Here is a 15,318-nt window from a genome sequence, read left to right as displayed (position 1 = left end):
CTTTCATAAAATGTGGTATAAAATTGTTATTCTGCAAGTTGATCATTTTGATGAATATAGCCTTAAGAGTATTGTAATCATTGTAAACATTTTTTCACAACTATAAATACAAGCTCAAGACATAGGGTAGAGATTCAAGTCTCTTCCTCTTTGTTCAAATCTATCCTTATGCCTCTCTCTCTCTCTCTCTCTCTCTCTCTCTATTCTTCTCTCATCTCTTGGGCCTTTTCCTCTCCATTGGTTTCTTCTCTCATCTCTCCCAAGAGTTAGAGTTCCTCTATTTTCTCCATCCTTTGAGGTCTCTTGTGTTTATATGTTAGTCGTAGAAGTTAACATGATATCAGAGCAGGCAAAGATCTAACATAGAAAAGGAGAAAAAAGATTGAGAACAAATGGAGGAAGAAGAAGAAAAAGAAAAATGGAGGAGTTTTTTATTTTTATTTTTAGTCTTACCATAAGTTGCATATGTCAAATTATATATTATTGGAAAGATCTTGGAGCTAATTTCTAACTAAAAAATAATTTTTGCAATCAAAGTTTTTTACAAAGAGAAATTGACATCTGAAATATTAAAGGTCAAGCAATAAAAAAGTTTTAAGGAGCAGCATAAAACCTCAACTTTTTGAGCAATTTATATCAACATGATTGAGAATTATATTTAAAAAAAACTATGCCAGTCTACTTTCTATCTAATAAACTATTTCTCAATTTTATCTTCCTAGAGAGAGAAATACACATTAGAAGAATCAAATGTCATGTTGGTAGCCTGTTGCATGTGAAAATTTGAATATAAGCTCTTTTTTTTGTCGTTTGCCCTCCCCCTTACTCCTTTATTTATGGATTTGAGGGCATAAAACTCTAGTACATGAGGGTAGTAAGGGGACTTAAAAGTTTAATATAATCACATCTCCATGCAACTCACTCTCTAAATTACATAAGATGTCATTATCTTCTTTAACACTCCCCTCAAGCTTGTGAAAAAAATCATAAATTCCAGCTTGAAACATGTATTAGAGAGAGGTTTTGCAGCAATAGTCTTTGTGAAGATATCTGCTAATTGATTATTAAAGTGGATGTATTGCATAGATACCACATCAACTTGCAACTTTTCACGAACAAAATGATAGTCTATCTCGTTATGCTTTGTTCTTTCATGAAATACTGGGTTGTTTGTAATGTGTATGGTTGCCTGATTGTCACAATAAAGTTGCATCGATTTATTTTCTTGGAACCCCAATTTAGACATGAATGATTTGAGCTACAATAGTCCACTCATGACATGTGTCATTGATCTATATTCTGCTTTTGCACTTGACCTTGCAGTACATTTTGTTTTTTGCTTCTTTAGATTACTAGATTACCTCTAACAATTGTACAATAACTAGAGATGAATTTTCTTGTCAGAGTGATTCCGTCCACTCTTGTTAGAGTTTGTGGTTTGAGTTAAGTACTTGGCTTTCCGCACCTTAAACGGCTAGTCTTTTTCGGGTTGTATTGGCTAGGTATCTGACTCAGAACTCCAAAGTTAAGCGAGCTTGGGTAAGAGTAATTCTAGGATAGGTGGGAAGTACTCTTGCCTAGGACTTTAACATGGTATCAGAGCTAGGCACGCCATGGCCCCCGTTCGTATCCCGTGAGAAGCGGCTCCAGAATGGGCAGGGTGGGTGTCAGAGTGGTTCCATCCACTCTTGTTAGAGTTTGTGGTCTGAGTTAGGTACTTGGCTTTCCACACTTTAAACTGCTAGTCTTTTCGGGTTGTATTGGCTAGGTATGCAACTCCAAAGTTAAGCGAGCTTGGGCAAGAGTAATTCTAGGATGGGTGACCTCCTAGGAAGTACTCTTGCCTAGGACTTTAACATTTCTATCATTTGGTGTACCTACGTTTGCATTTGCAAAGTCTTCTATGTCTGCATGTCTTTGACTCTTGAATAAGAACCCTTGACTAAGATTTTTCTTCAAGTATTGAAAAATCCTTTCTAATGTTTCCTAGTGAGTTTGTTGAGGTCAATACATAAAATGGCTAATGAAATTGACTGAGTAAGATATATCAAATCTTCTACCCGAGAGATATATTAATTTCCCAACCAACCATTGGAATCATCCAATATCAACATCACTGCCACCTTTAGCACATAATTTAACATTGGGCTTTATAGGTGAATTGGTCGGCTTGCACCCTAGCATTTTGGTTTCTTGTAACATAACAAGAACATACTTTCTTTGTGACATAACTATGCCATATTTTGATTGTAGAACTTATATGGCCAAGAAGTATTTGAGAAGCCCCAAGTCTTTGGTTTGGAATTTTCTATTCAAGACTTCTTTGATTTTCTGAATTCCATTGTAGTCACTACTAGTCATTACAATATCATCAACATATACTGCCATGAGAATCTTCCCTTGAGTGATATTTTTGAGAATATTGAGTGATCGCTCTCACATCTTTTAAACCCGAGTAGAGTGACCACCATAGTAAACTTATAAAACCAAGCCCATGGGGATTGTTTGAGCCCATATTTGGCCTTTTGTAACCGACATACCTGCTCTCCCCTCAACCACATACCCAGATAGTTGAACCATATAAACTTCCTCTAAAAATCACTATTTAAGAAAGTATTTTTGATATGCAATTGATATAGTTGTCATTGAAAAGTAACCGCGAGAGAAATAAGAACACGAACAAATTCATTTTGGTTATTAGTGAGAATGTCTCATCATAATCAATGTCAAATGATTGAGTATACCCTTTAGCCACCAATCATGTTTTATGTCGGGCAATAGTCCCATATGGGTTATATTTAAATGTAAAAACCCTCTTGCAACCTATTGTCTTCTTAACTTTAGGAAGAGGAACCAATTTCCAGGTAGAATTTTGATACATGGCTTGAATCTCTTCATCTGTGGCAGCTCTCCAGTTGGGATCTATCGATGCCTCTTCATAATTACTTGAAACCTGAGAAGAGGAAATAGAGGACAAAAAAAAAAACAATATTAGAGGACAAGTGATGACTATAAACAAAATTAGAAATGGGATGTGAAGTGGATAGTGGATGAGTAGTGGTACAAGGTTCTTTGCAAAGGGTGATACAACGAGTATCATATGGTTGGCCAAACACAAACTAGAGAAGAGGGAGGAGAACTTACCTCAGGAGCATCGAAAGACTGCATAGGTGAGTGGTCAACAGGAGGAGAGAAAGGAGTCTCAGGTGCTTGCTCCTCATGATGAATGTGATGATCGACAGGCACACTTGGCTTGGGCATACCTGTAGATGGTGAGAAACCACAAAGGGAGCTAGCCGAGAAGTACGATTGGTCCTTAAAAAACATAACATGAACGAAAATATATGTTTTCTTAAGAACATGAGAGTAACACGCATAGTCTTTTTGAGTTGTGGAGTACCCCCAAAAAATAGGCTTAATGGCTTTGAGATAAAATTTGTTTTGATGTGGTTCCGTATTATGAACGAAGGAGGTGCATCCAAACACATACACACACATGTGAGAGGGGGAGGGGGGGAGGGGGGAAGGGGGTGGGGTTGTAAAGGAAATGGTGTTGTATTAGGGAATAATTTTTAAAAAGGTGTTTGACCATATGAGACACTAGATGGCTTAAATTAACTAACAAACAAGTTGTAAGAACCACATACGACCAATAAAAGTGAGGGACATTCATAGAGACCATGATTGTCCTACCAACCTCAACTAGATGCATGTTTTTTATTTTAGACACACCATTCTGTTGTGGAGTGTAGACACAGGAGGATTGATGAATAATTCCATTTTCTTGATAGAGATTTTCAAATTGAGTAGAAAAATACTCTTTGGCATTATCATATCGGAATATCTGAATTTTGGTATGAAACTGAGTTTCTACCATAACACAAAGACATTGAATATAAGTAGCACCTTTGACCTTTCTTTCATCAAATATAACCATGTTACCCTAATGTTGTCATCCATAAAAATTATGAAATACTTAGATTGAGAGATATTCAGAACATTAATAGGTCCCCACACATCTCAATGAACTAAAGCAAATGGTCTTGAAACAATACTATTTTCTCGAGGATAAAAAGTAGACCAATGATGTTTCCCAAGTTAAAAAAATTCACATGATAATGTTGAAATTGAACTAAGAGAAGAAACTAAAGACTTTAACTTGTGTAAAGAGGGATGACCTACCCTATTATGCCATTGTTGTGCCTCTTTAATAGTATCTTTAACAACTGCCACATTTGAAGTATGTAAGAAGTAAAGAGTCCCTATCTCATAGCCTCCCCCGATCACCTGTTTCGTCTGGATGTCCTGAAATACACAATAAGATGGAAATAAAGTAACAAAGTAAATAAGTCTTTTGTTTAATTGCCTGATAGACATAAGTCTAAGAGGAAACTATGGTACAAATAAAACATTAGTAAGTGAGAGGGAGGAGGATAAAGTTGAAGTACTAGTGCCTTGAATTTTTGTTTGAGATCTAACGACAATGGATACAAACTGATTTGTAGTACATGGTGACACATTTGACAGGTTATGTATGCGACCAGTGAGAAGTTCAGAGGTACCTGAATCAATTAACCAAGATGAAGAACTACCACTAGAATCTGAGAGTAATGAGAACACACCTGAGGTGGCAACAATGGTTGTAGTTGCATTCTAAGGAGCTGCCATAAAGCTCTTGAATTTCTGAAATAGTGTATAGTCTTCATTTGACAAGGTTTTTCCCTCAGTGGATTCATTAGAAACTTCATTGCTTGCAGATGTGGCAGAAGTGAATACTTGATTTGCTTGATTTTCTTTGAAATAATCCGATTTATCATGTAAATTTTAACATTTATCAATTAGATGATTATTAAGTTCACAAAAAGTACACCCTATTTTGACCTGGATTTGAAGAGGAATTAAAGTTGGAATCACTTCCATTTCTTCCTCTTCCTCGACCATATATTTTACCACCTCTTCCTTAATTGTTATTCCCCCTTCCTTGGGTGTACGTAGTAGACTTTTCAATTTGTTCTTATTGTGAGGAAGGTGGCTTGGCTGGTACCCTAATCAATGTTGCACATACATAAGTAAAGGAGGGTTTGGCAAAGGGGCTCAATACCTAAATCTTTGCAACCTCTAAATAGGGTTGCACACATTCAAGACATATTGCTGAAATATAGTCTTCTCTTTGCTTAGCTTGGGTGGCAATTTCGGTTGAGCTACAATCCACTCTTGAAATAAGCAATGTAGCCTAGAAAAATAATCATGAAGGGAGCCTTCACGCTTTGTTTTTTTTTTTTTTTTTTTTTTTTTTTGTAAAAAAAATATATCATAATTTTTTTTGTAACCCATCAGGAGTGGAGTATAATTGTGAGCATGTTTCCCAAATATCCTTGGCTGATTTGAGATGGAGGAAGTTGTTTGCTACCACCTCTTCCATATCATTGGTCAACCAACTTACTATCAAGGTGTCTTCTTTTAGCAACTTATGATAAGAGGCCTCATCTTCATGTATAGGTGGCTGATGTAGATGGCTAGAAAGATCTCTAGTGATAAAAAACCGTTTTAACAAATTATGACCATGACACATAGTTGCTCGGGTCCTTGAGAAGAATTGTGGTGATTCTCAAGGGGATGAGTGACTTGAGAAATCGGCCATGTTGGAACAAGTTTTAATGCTAGAATTATAATTTACACACATTTTTTTTTAAAATTTCAATGACTTTCTTGAAAACAAATTGATCAAAGACACAACCAATGGCTGAAATTGAAGAAACAAATTACACAACTTGGCTTGTAAAGAAAGGAATCATCCAACATAGACCATGCAATACAAGGGGACGAGCATGTTACACAGAGAACCTATGAAGCAACTTAAAAAAACAGAAATTTGATTTATAAATTCCAGCACTTAAACCAAAACTTAATGCTGAAAAAACTGAGTATTAGACCATAAAATCACACCATCCTTTAGATCTAATTGACCTCCAACCATGATCAATGAATCTTCTACATAAGCCCTTCAAACCCTACTTAGGGTTTCATCAACTTGAAGAGTTAACACAACTCTAATCAAAGGTAGTTTGGAACTGACATTTTCAGGACTATTTTAAAATTAGAAAAGTTAATTTTTGGCATAAAATTCGTAGCAAAAAACATCAGATATTATCAACTTGTTCAAAACACAAAATATAATAATGTTTTGGAGTATAATGAACTCGATTTTTGGAGGAAGCATACATGGGTGTTAAAACGAATTTTTTCATAATTGAAACATGAATTAAGATGGTTTAAGACATGTACCGAAGGATTGGACACATTTATCTGAAGATACCTTGCTGAAATTTTTGAAAAATAACACCTTTTCCTTTAAAACAAACCACATTTTCTGCACATGTTGGAGCAAGCTTTCCTCCTTGAAACTCAAAATGATTTTGACCAGATTTAAATCATGTTGGAAGATGAGCCAAAGCCCACTCATCCAAGTGTGATAAAAGATGGGTTCAATCCCATAAAACCAAAGAAGACTCACACATCCAAAAGAAGTAAAAGAAGGGTTCAAGGCCCACAGGCCGAAAACAGTGATGGCAGGATGGTAAATAAAGAGTCATCTCATAGATATGATATTGATGTAATTAGTTGAAATCCTAGGGGTATAATTGTAATATTATAGTTTCATTAATCTATAAATTGAGCTTAAGGGGGAAGGGTTATGCCAATAAGTTCATAACCTCTTCTTCCTCCTATTTTCTCCCAATGAGTGTCTCTCTCTTTTTCTTCATGAGTTAAATCTATGGAGTCCCGAAAATCAACAAGGTATCGGAACATTGATTTTAGGACTCGTGGCTATGGTTTTTTAGAATTCCAATATTTTTTATTTTTTTCTTTTTACGAAGAACAGTAGTCATTTTCTTTATTCTAGATTAGAAAATGAAGAGGCGTCTCTCTCTTTCCGATGCGGTTTCTTGAGAAAACACCTTCCGCCTGCCCCCTTGATAAAGTTATCGAGATGAAGCACTCAATTGCTTCCCGTTTCATGGCCGCAAAGGTACTAATTACCTTGACCTTGACGGCAACATGGTCAAGGCTACCGAAAAGAACAACCCCAACATGTGAGGCCAAAGTATTTGAGCAGGATGTAGAGGCTGACCTTTGGGAACTCGAACGACGAAGTGCTCGTTGACGAGCCCGCGAGATCATTTGGCAAGCGGGAGTTGTTCTCCGTCGAGAGTTTCTAGTTGCGGGGAGAACCTTCGACTGGATCAGAAGAAGATAAACCATCTGCATCGCTAGAGAAGACGACTCTGGTTCTATTTCTGTTGGAGGACGAACTCTGCTATTTGGACTTTTATTGCGTCATTGATTTGGTATTTTTTGGTTGATAAGACCACGGTGGCCTCTCCTTCTTGGAATGCGATATTCGCGGCTGCATTTACCGCAATTATCATCTTAATTGGCATTGCATCTACCATCTATATCTCGGTGATTTCTGCTTCGGGAGGACGATGACTTACTGATTTCAGAAACTCAAACTAGAAAGTTTCTGGTTGACTCGCTCTTCGCTGGCGAGGATATTTTTTGCTGGAAGTCTCCCAGAATACAACGACATACCTGGCGGAAATATTTGTTGCAATTCTGTAATCCTTGCTTCTTCCCGTAGTTGTCTCTGATATTATCTTATTACAATCAGCTGCTATGAGATTTATTTCTGGAAGCATTTGATAATCTCGTACACTCTCCTCTTTATATTCACCAGTAATTAGAAGATAAATTACATAAATGTGTCTCTCTCATGAACTAAAGATGCCAGCACTATTCCAAGTACAATAACAATATCTAATGGATTAACTAAGTACCCAGAGAAAAGAGGGACTATACCCAAATTACCCATGAGCGAGCAAACCAAATTGTTCCTTTTGTTTTTTTTGAAAGGATAAAACCAAATTGCTCCTTGGGCTATGTTTTTTTATGCTCCCTGTTAAACCGGAGCATATATTATCAGACAACCTTAATTTGTTATCTTTTCTTAAAGAGTCTTGGTAAAGAAATCATCGTACTAGTTCGTTCATCTAATATGCAGAATTGTAATCTTACAACTCAAAATAACTTCTTTAATGAAGTGATAATCTATCTTAATGTGCTTAGTTCTTGCATGAAGGACTGGGTTACTCGTAAGAAAATTGTAGCTTCATTGTCACACCCCATTACCATGAGTTTTTTCACATCAAAACCAAATTTTGTCACAAGGAATTTCACCCACATCAATGAGTCATGTCCTTGTATTCAGCCTTTGCACTAGACTTTGCTGCAACCATTTGCTTTTTATGCTTCCTGGTCACCAGGTTTCCCCCAACAAAAGTATTATACCAACTTGTGGACATTAACTTGAGGACAACTTCCCTGATGTGGGAGTAGGCTGAGGTCACTGTGAATGTTCCACTGATACTAGGCTTCCAAATTAGCTTATCTGACACTCTCCCAGAGGATGGTACCACTGAGACTGGAAAGAAGCGAGCAGAAGGCAATAACTTCCTCATCATTCAAGCTCTGGCGGAAGATAAGACTCCAAGAAAGATTACTCCAAGATTTGGCTACTAAGCATGAAACGTCCATAGCAATCCTGTACAGTCTTGGGTATACCTCAGAGAGGGGGCGGGGACCGCACCACTCGTTGGTCCAAAATAAAAGAGTCCTCCCGTTTCTTGAGTAGAAGGAGGTCGTAGCCTTGAAGGCTAGAAACAACTTATAAACGGATTTCTAAATCAGGGATAGATGGAGAGGAGCGTCTCCCTCTCTCCACCAGTGCCTTTGAATCTGAAAATAGTGGCACACCATATTTCTCCACAAATTTCTATGGTTGGCATTGAGGATCCAAATCCACTTACGCAGGATGGCATAATTCATATCCTTTGTAGGTTGAATGCCCAACCCACCTCTATCCTGAGGCATACAAATTTTCTTCCAACTGACCAAATGATATCTGAATGTGTCTTCAAATCCTCTCCAAAGGAAACAACGACGAATAACATCTATCATTGAGCACACAACGGCTTGACACTTAATAAAAGATGGGAGATAATTTGTCAGGCCAGCCAAGCAAGACTTTAGCAGAGTGAGTCTACTCGCTGTGGATAGGAGTTTGCCCCGCCAAGTTGCAAGACGCTTCTCAAATTTCTCAATAAGGGGGGATAAAAAGAGGGGGAGACCCAAATATGTAGCAGGCGTATTCTCAAGAGAGCATCCCAGGAAATCAGCCATATCTCTAAGCTCAACTCCATCTATAAAATATCCTAGTAGAGGTTTTCCTCCAATTAATATTCTGATCCGAAGCCAACTTGAATAGATCAAGAACAACTCTCAACTTCTTATCTGATCCATAGTGCCCGTGCCAAAGCAAATAGTGTCACCCGTAAACTGAAGAATCGGTATGTCAAAAGCCGTAATATCCGCTATGGGGAGAAGCCACCCTAAACCCTTGGCCGATTAAATCAGAGATGAGATATATTCTGCCACCACATTAAAAAATAGAGCGTACAGGGGGTCCCCCTGACAAATGCCCTGAGTACCCTTAAAAAAACTACACACTGTACCATTAAGAAGCACCAAGTAGCAAGCCGAGGAGATGCAACTTTGAATCCTGAATCTCCACTTAGCACCAAAACCCATTCTTTCTAAAAGAATATCAAGAAGCTTCCAATTGACTATGTCGAATGCCTTTTCAAAATCTAGCTTGAGAACAAATCTGGGGAGCTTCAAGGTTTTGTAGTGGTGCAAAAGTTCATGACAAGCCATGGCAGAATCCAGGATGTTCCTCCCTTTGATGAAGGCACTCTGCCCTTGGTGAATAGCAATCAAAAGAACCGCTCTGAGATGATTGGCAAGAAGACACAAATGATGCTCCCCTCTTTGTAATTTATGTATTCTCTTGTTTATATATATATGTCTTTTTCAAAAAAAAAAAAAAAAAAGAAGACACAATGATTTTATAGGTGCTGGTGGTGAGACTGATAGGCCGGAATTCTGAAGGAAGCTCTGCCCTGACTTTTTTGGGAATAAGGTCAATGAATGAAGCCCCAATACTCTTGCAAGCAATGCCTTTGTGGTAGAATGAGTGGACCATGCGAGCTATGTGTTCACCGATGAGGGGTCAACAGTGCTGGTAGAATTCACCATTGAATCCGTCCGGGCCCGAAGCATGATCCAGAAGGAGCCCAATTGTAGCTTTCTCGATTTCTCTAGTAGAAAAGGGGAGCTCAATAAGACCAGCGTCTGTAGCAGGTATGGCCATAAGATTAATCCGTTGAAAAAAGGGGCGAACTGTCTGACCTTCAGTGTAGAGATTTACAAAAAAGCTCACCAAATTGTTAGAAATAAGGGCTCTGTTCGAGGTAATGTCACCATTGACACAAAGCGATGTGATATGATTGGCTATTCTTCTGGCAGTGGCAACAACATGAATTTTTTTTGTATTGGCATCCCCTCCGAAAGCCATTTGAACCGAGCTCGTTGCTTCCAATGTACTAGATCACAATGATCAAAGTTCTACAACTTCCCCTTGAGAGCAAAGTGCTGAGCCGATTCAGTAGAGGTTAGGCTTCTAAACTCCTCGTTCGCGTCAATGATAGCCACCTGAGCAAGGGCGGAAGCTTTCTCCGCTGAACGAGAGTACTGACACTCGAGGGCCCAAGAGTACAAAAGGGGCTTGAAAAGCCTGAGTTTCACCAGGAGGAACATCCGCTAGCCCAATAGCAACAATCCTCCTTCAAAAGGATTGGATTGAAGAATCAAATGAGGGGTCCTTGATCCAAGCATTGTTGAATCTGAATAGCGGGGCCCCCCAACTGCTGAAGTGAGTGTCCACCATGATCAGCCAATGATCAGAGACAATCCGGTTAAGCACTTTGTTCGTAGCATCACTATATAGCCGCAACCAATCTTCGCTGGCAAGAAACCTATCAAGCTTTGAAAGCACAGGGGGGTACCTTCCATTGGACCAAGTGAAGGTCTTCTCGGATAAAGCAATTTCATCGAGCTCCCAGCTACCAATGAAGTCAGCAAAGAGCCTCATGGAGGTAATAATCCTCCTAGATGGTGGGGACTTCTCATGGTAGAATCGGGTCACATTGAAGTCACCGGCAAGCAAAAGTGTTACAAGCCATCTCTGATAGCCCGACAGAAGGTCGTCCCAGAAGAGATGTCTCTCGCTATACCTAGAAGGCCCATAGATCCCCACGAGACACCAAATGCTGCCTGAGCACTTGTCTCACAGCTTCACTCCCAACTCATAGCTTCTCCGAAAGCTATCCACCACCTCAATGGCGTCAGTATCCCAAATGAGAAGGATGCCACCCGCCGAGCCAAGAACATCCACAGAGATCCAGTCAAGCTCCCTCAGAGGCCAAGAATCACGAACAAAGCCGAGCAGAAGAGACGCCACCTTAGTCTCTTGAATGCTAGATTTAGAAGAGGTAAGGAGGCTACAAATAGACGCACACCACCGCGATGAACCAATTCCACAAATGTTCCATGAGGGCACAATCATTGATCTTTTTGCTTTTTCTTTGATTTTTCAGAGAGGTGGTTGTACCCCGGAAGAGGCCCTGTGAAGACAATTCCCATCATTTTTGCTAGTTCCACAATTTGCACCCAGGTTTCTGGGTCGTACTTGTGTTGCTCGGGTTGAAGCACCTCTACAAACCTCTGAGATTGTTCTCCCGATTCCGCGAAGACGAAAAGGCCCGTCTCAAGATCTCGAGGGAGGCGAGCTTGAGTACTTGGTTCCCACTGAAGTAATTTATGCGGCTGCCCTCTGTTTCTCCTCTGGTATGTAGCTATGGTGGGTTGAGGGGGATTTTGACAGCGGTCTTGAGGAGCATGCACACTAGTCCCAGACTCAGCTTCGGAATGATATGATAAGGGGGAGAGGTGGGGTGGTATATGCTCAGGAGGGTGATTTCTGGGGTGAAAATATTGGGGGATGCTAGATTTAAAGGGTTATCCAAAAGACAAAATTGCATCCATTTCACCAATGAATTTCAGCCACAAATTTATTTCTTGCCGGCAGGTAAAGAATTTAGAATATAAGTCAGAAAGCAGTCTTATAAAAAAACACTCTATTTCTCATGCTAGGCTCCATGCTGTTCACTTGTGCATTCTTTTTTCCATCCAGCGAGAAGTGGAGAGGAAGGGTCTCTTGAATGAGATGATCTTTTTCCCTTGGTTCAAGATAGATCTCAACTGCCCTAGACCACAGTAAAAAGTTTTTATCATTCAATCCAGTTTAGGTAATCGGAACATTAGACAGATCTTTGTCTTCTTTATTAGAATTTTCCAAAGAAGTAACAATCTCACTTGAACTTGAAGAGTCCATCCTTCAGTTTCAACACACCAGCACACAAACAAACCTAATTTAACACCAATTAACTCACAATTCCATCCACAAACAGTAAAAATAATCTAAGAACAGAACTCTTATATAAATATGACCTGAGCAGTCCATTTAGTCTATCTTGGGTAGAGAAACATCACAAGAAAACTTCCCTCTGACTTTAATTTCAGCAATGATATCTCAAATCAACTGTATACTAATACAATTCAGCACAAACAACACCCAATCACCAAGAAATAGAACAAAAATTGTCTCAAAATCAGAGACCTGGAGAGATGCACAGGTTGCTTTCCAGGCCGGAAAGGCACAAGATGCAATTTAACCCAACGAGGGGAGTAAACCATAATATGTGGATCAATTGTCCACTTTAATCAGCACTTGATAGGTTGTGGCACAGTATGAAGGAAAGAAATACTTGGAACTCGGTACACCTAGAAAAATTGAATCTTGATCTCAGGGATATTGACACAGCTAGTGAGAGGAAGAAAAATCTAAGAGAAGACTCACCAGATGGTCGTTTCCTGCTACCTTTATAGACTTGAGTGGATTAGAAGAGATGTGAAGAGAGTGAAGGGAGAAAGAGATGAGTCGTGGAGTATTGGAGGCTGCCGCAGAAGAGAAGACAGCCCAGATTAGAGGTCAATCCTAATCTCCTCTTTATAATCACTCAAGCAATTGGCATTTCAGTCTGTTGATTTGACGACCATGTCTAGAATATTGGTTGTCCGCCGCTCGAATTCAAATCGAGATATCAATTATATATTCTGAATCAATAAATAAAATAAACAGAGACATAATTAGCTCTTCCTTATTTAAATTTAATTATAATTTAATATATTAATAATCTATAATTAATAAATATAAGCGACTTAATATTACTGATAAAAATTGAATGATATTATTAATCAAGATTGTGTTATTATTTGAAGCAGTAAATATTAATATTAATTAATTTGATAATATTTAGTTGTAATTTAAGTATATCGTTACAATTGCAATTTGTAACATATTATTTGAATTTATAAATTAAAAAATACCTTACAATTAATTTAATAATATTTAATTATACTATTATCATTAATATTTAATAAAATAAATGGACATAGGCATAGGAGATACAAAGGATTCAGAGTTCACATAAGCCAATAAATCTGATACATTTCACAATATGGTATCGGATTTTTGGTATCTAATACACATCGGGTTTCTAGTTTGCCCAAGGTCTCACGGTTGGTCATGAAGAAGAATACCAAGACAACACACAACTCATGCACAAATTACCATTTTTATAGCATAATTAAAGACTCGAATGGATTAATAGTCCAAGTCTTAAGTTCCAACTTAGCGAGTTAGCTTATGAGTAGGGGTGACATTGAGCCGACCGAAGCTCTAACATGTGTTTGTATTTGGTTTTATTTGAATACTTAGAACTTAGGCTTGGGCCTAAAAGTTTTAATTGTATTTGAGCTCGAATCGGAGCCGGATTCGAGCCCAAACCTATATGTAAAACTATAAAAACAAAAAAAAAATAAAGAGAATATTGTGATGAATTTAGTACCATTAAACTGGAAACTATCACATAGCAGTCTAAGACTTTGTAATAGAGCATAAGAATGTATAATAATAAGCTTAATAGACCTAAAAGAAATAACAAGTACCTCTAATAATAGTGTTTATTCTATTGGAAAACAATAATATTAGATATATAGAGACCCAAAAGGGCTGAATAATCGATCATTTTGAGGGTTGAGGTAAATAAGAATAATTATCAACCAACCAAAAAGGGAATTAACGAGAGCAATTAGATTAAAGGGTTTAGTCCAAAACTTGATATGATTACATAAAAAACTTAGAATAGAAAATCTAAGTCTTTCCCTATGATTCAAGTTGTTTAGTCCAAAACTTGTTTCGACTCAATTGTATCCTCCAATGACTTAATACCCAACTCCCCTGACCTTCTACTTAAGTCGGTCATATAACCTTCTACAAGATACATATGCATTGTGCCAAAAATAGCATTCAAAAAATTACATAAAACAACTTAAAAATGTCTTCTTTTTGAGTTAGAAGACATTCCGTCGAAAACCCTAAACAGAAAGTCAAGCAGCTCCCTACGGCTCTAGTTGCCCAATGCAAAATCCGATACAATGAGATGAGTCAAAAAATCAATGCCACTATTAATATTAGATATTTAATGTGCTAATATTTATTATTTTAGAGTTATCAGTTATTATTTCTACCAATTATTGATTATTATTTGCTATAATTATCGTCTTTTTTAAATAATATAAAAAATTAAGAGTTTTATCCATCATAAATGTCATATATATGAATTAATTAAATTAATATTTTATTTATCAATTATATACTCATAATCAATAAATAAAATAAACCGAGACATAATCTGCTCTTCCTTATTCGTTTTTTAGGTTAATTATTTTATTTTTTTATTATTGCTTAAATTTAATTAGAATTTAACATATTAATAATATTTAATTAATTAATATTTAATAAACAAATTATTGTTACTAATAAAAATTTAATGCTATTAATAATCAAGATTGTGTTATTATTTGAAGCAATAATTATTAATATTAATTAATTAAACAATATTTGGTTGTAATTTAATAAATATTATTTAATAATGTCAAACACAAAAGGAAAACATATTTGCATGAATTAGAAAGCCCAGGCCCAGACAGCAAGAGAGAGTGGTGGAGCTTTGGCTCTCCCCCCCCTTCTTCTAGTTATCGGTAAAAGGACACTCTTCGCCGGAGACGATTAACGGAAAAATTCAAGACATCGACGATCACTTAAATTGAAAGCTGATTACTGTTAAGAAAAAGTCATTTAATGCTTGAAAAGTATCTTCGGCGTCTCCTGAATCTCTTCCGCGTGTCCAATTCGGTTGACGGAGACACTGATCTACTTCGCGGAAGGACTCATTT

This window comes from Aristolochia californica, unplaced genomic scaffold, assembly GCF_029961685.1.
Source record: "Aristolochia californica isolate CCGP_79_NKW_82.1479 unplaced genomic scaffold, dmAriCali1.0.hap1 SCAF_1, whole genome shotgun sequence".
Taxonomy (NCBI): domain Eukaryota; kingdom Viridiplantae; phylum Streptophyta; class Magnoliopsida; order Piperales; family Aristolochiaceae; genus Aristolochia; species Aristolochia californica.
Note: the sequence above shows the minus strand (reverse complement) of the source record.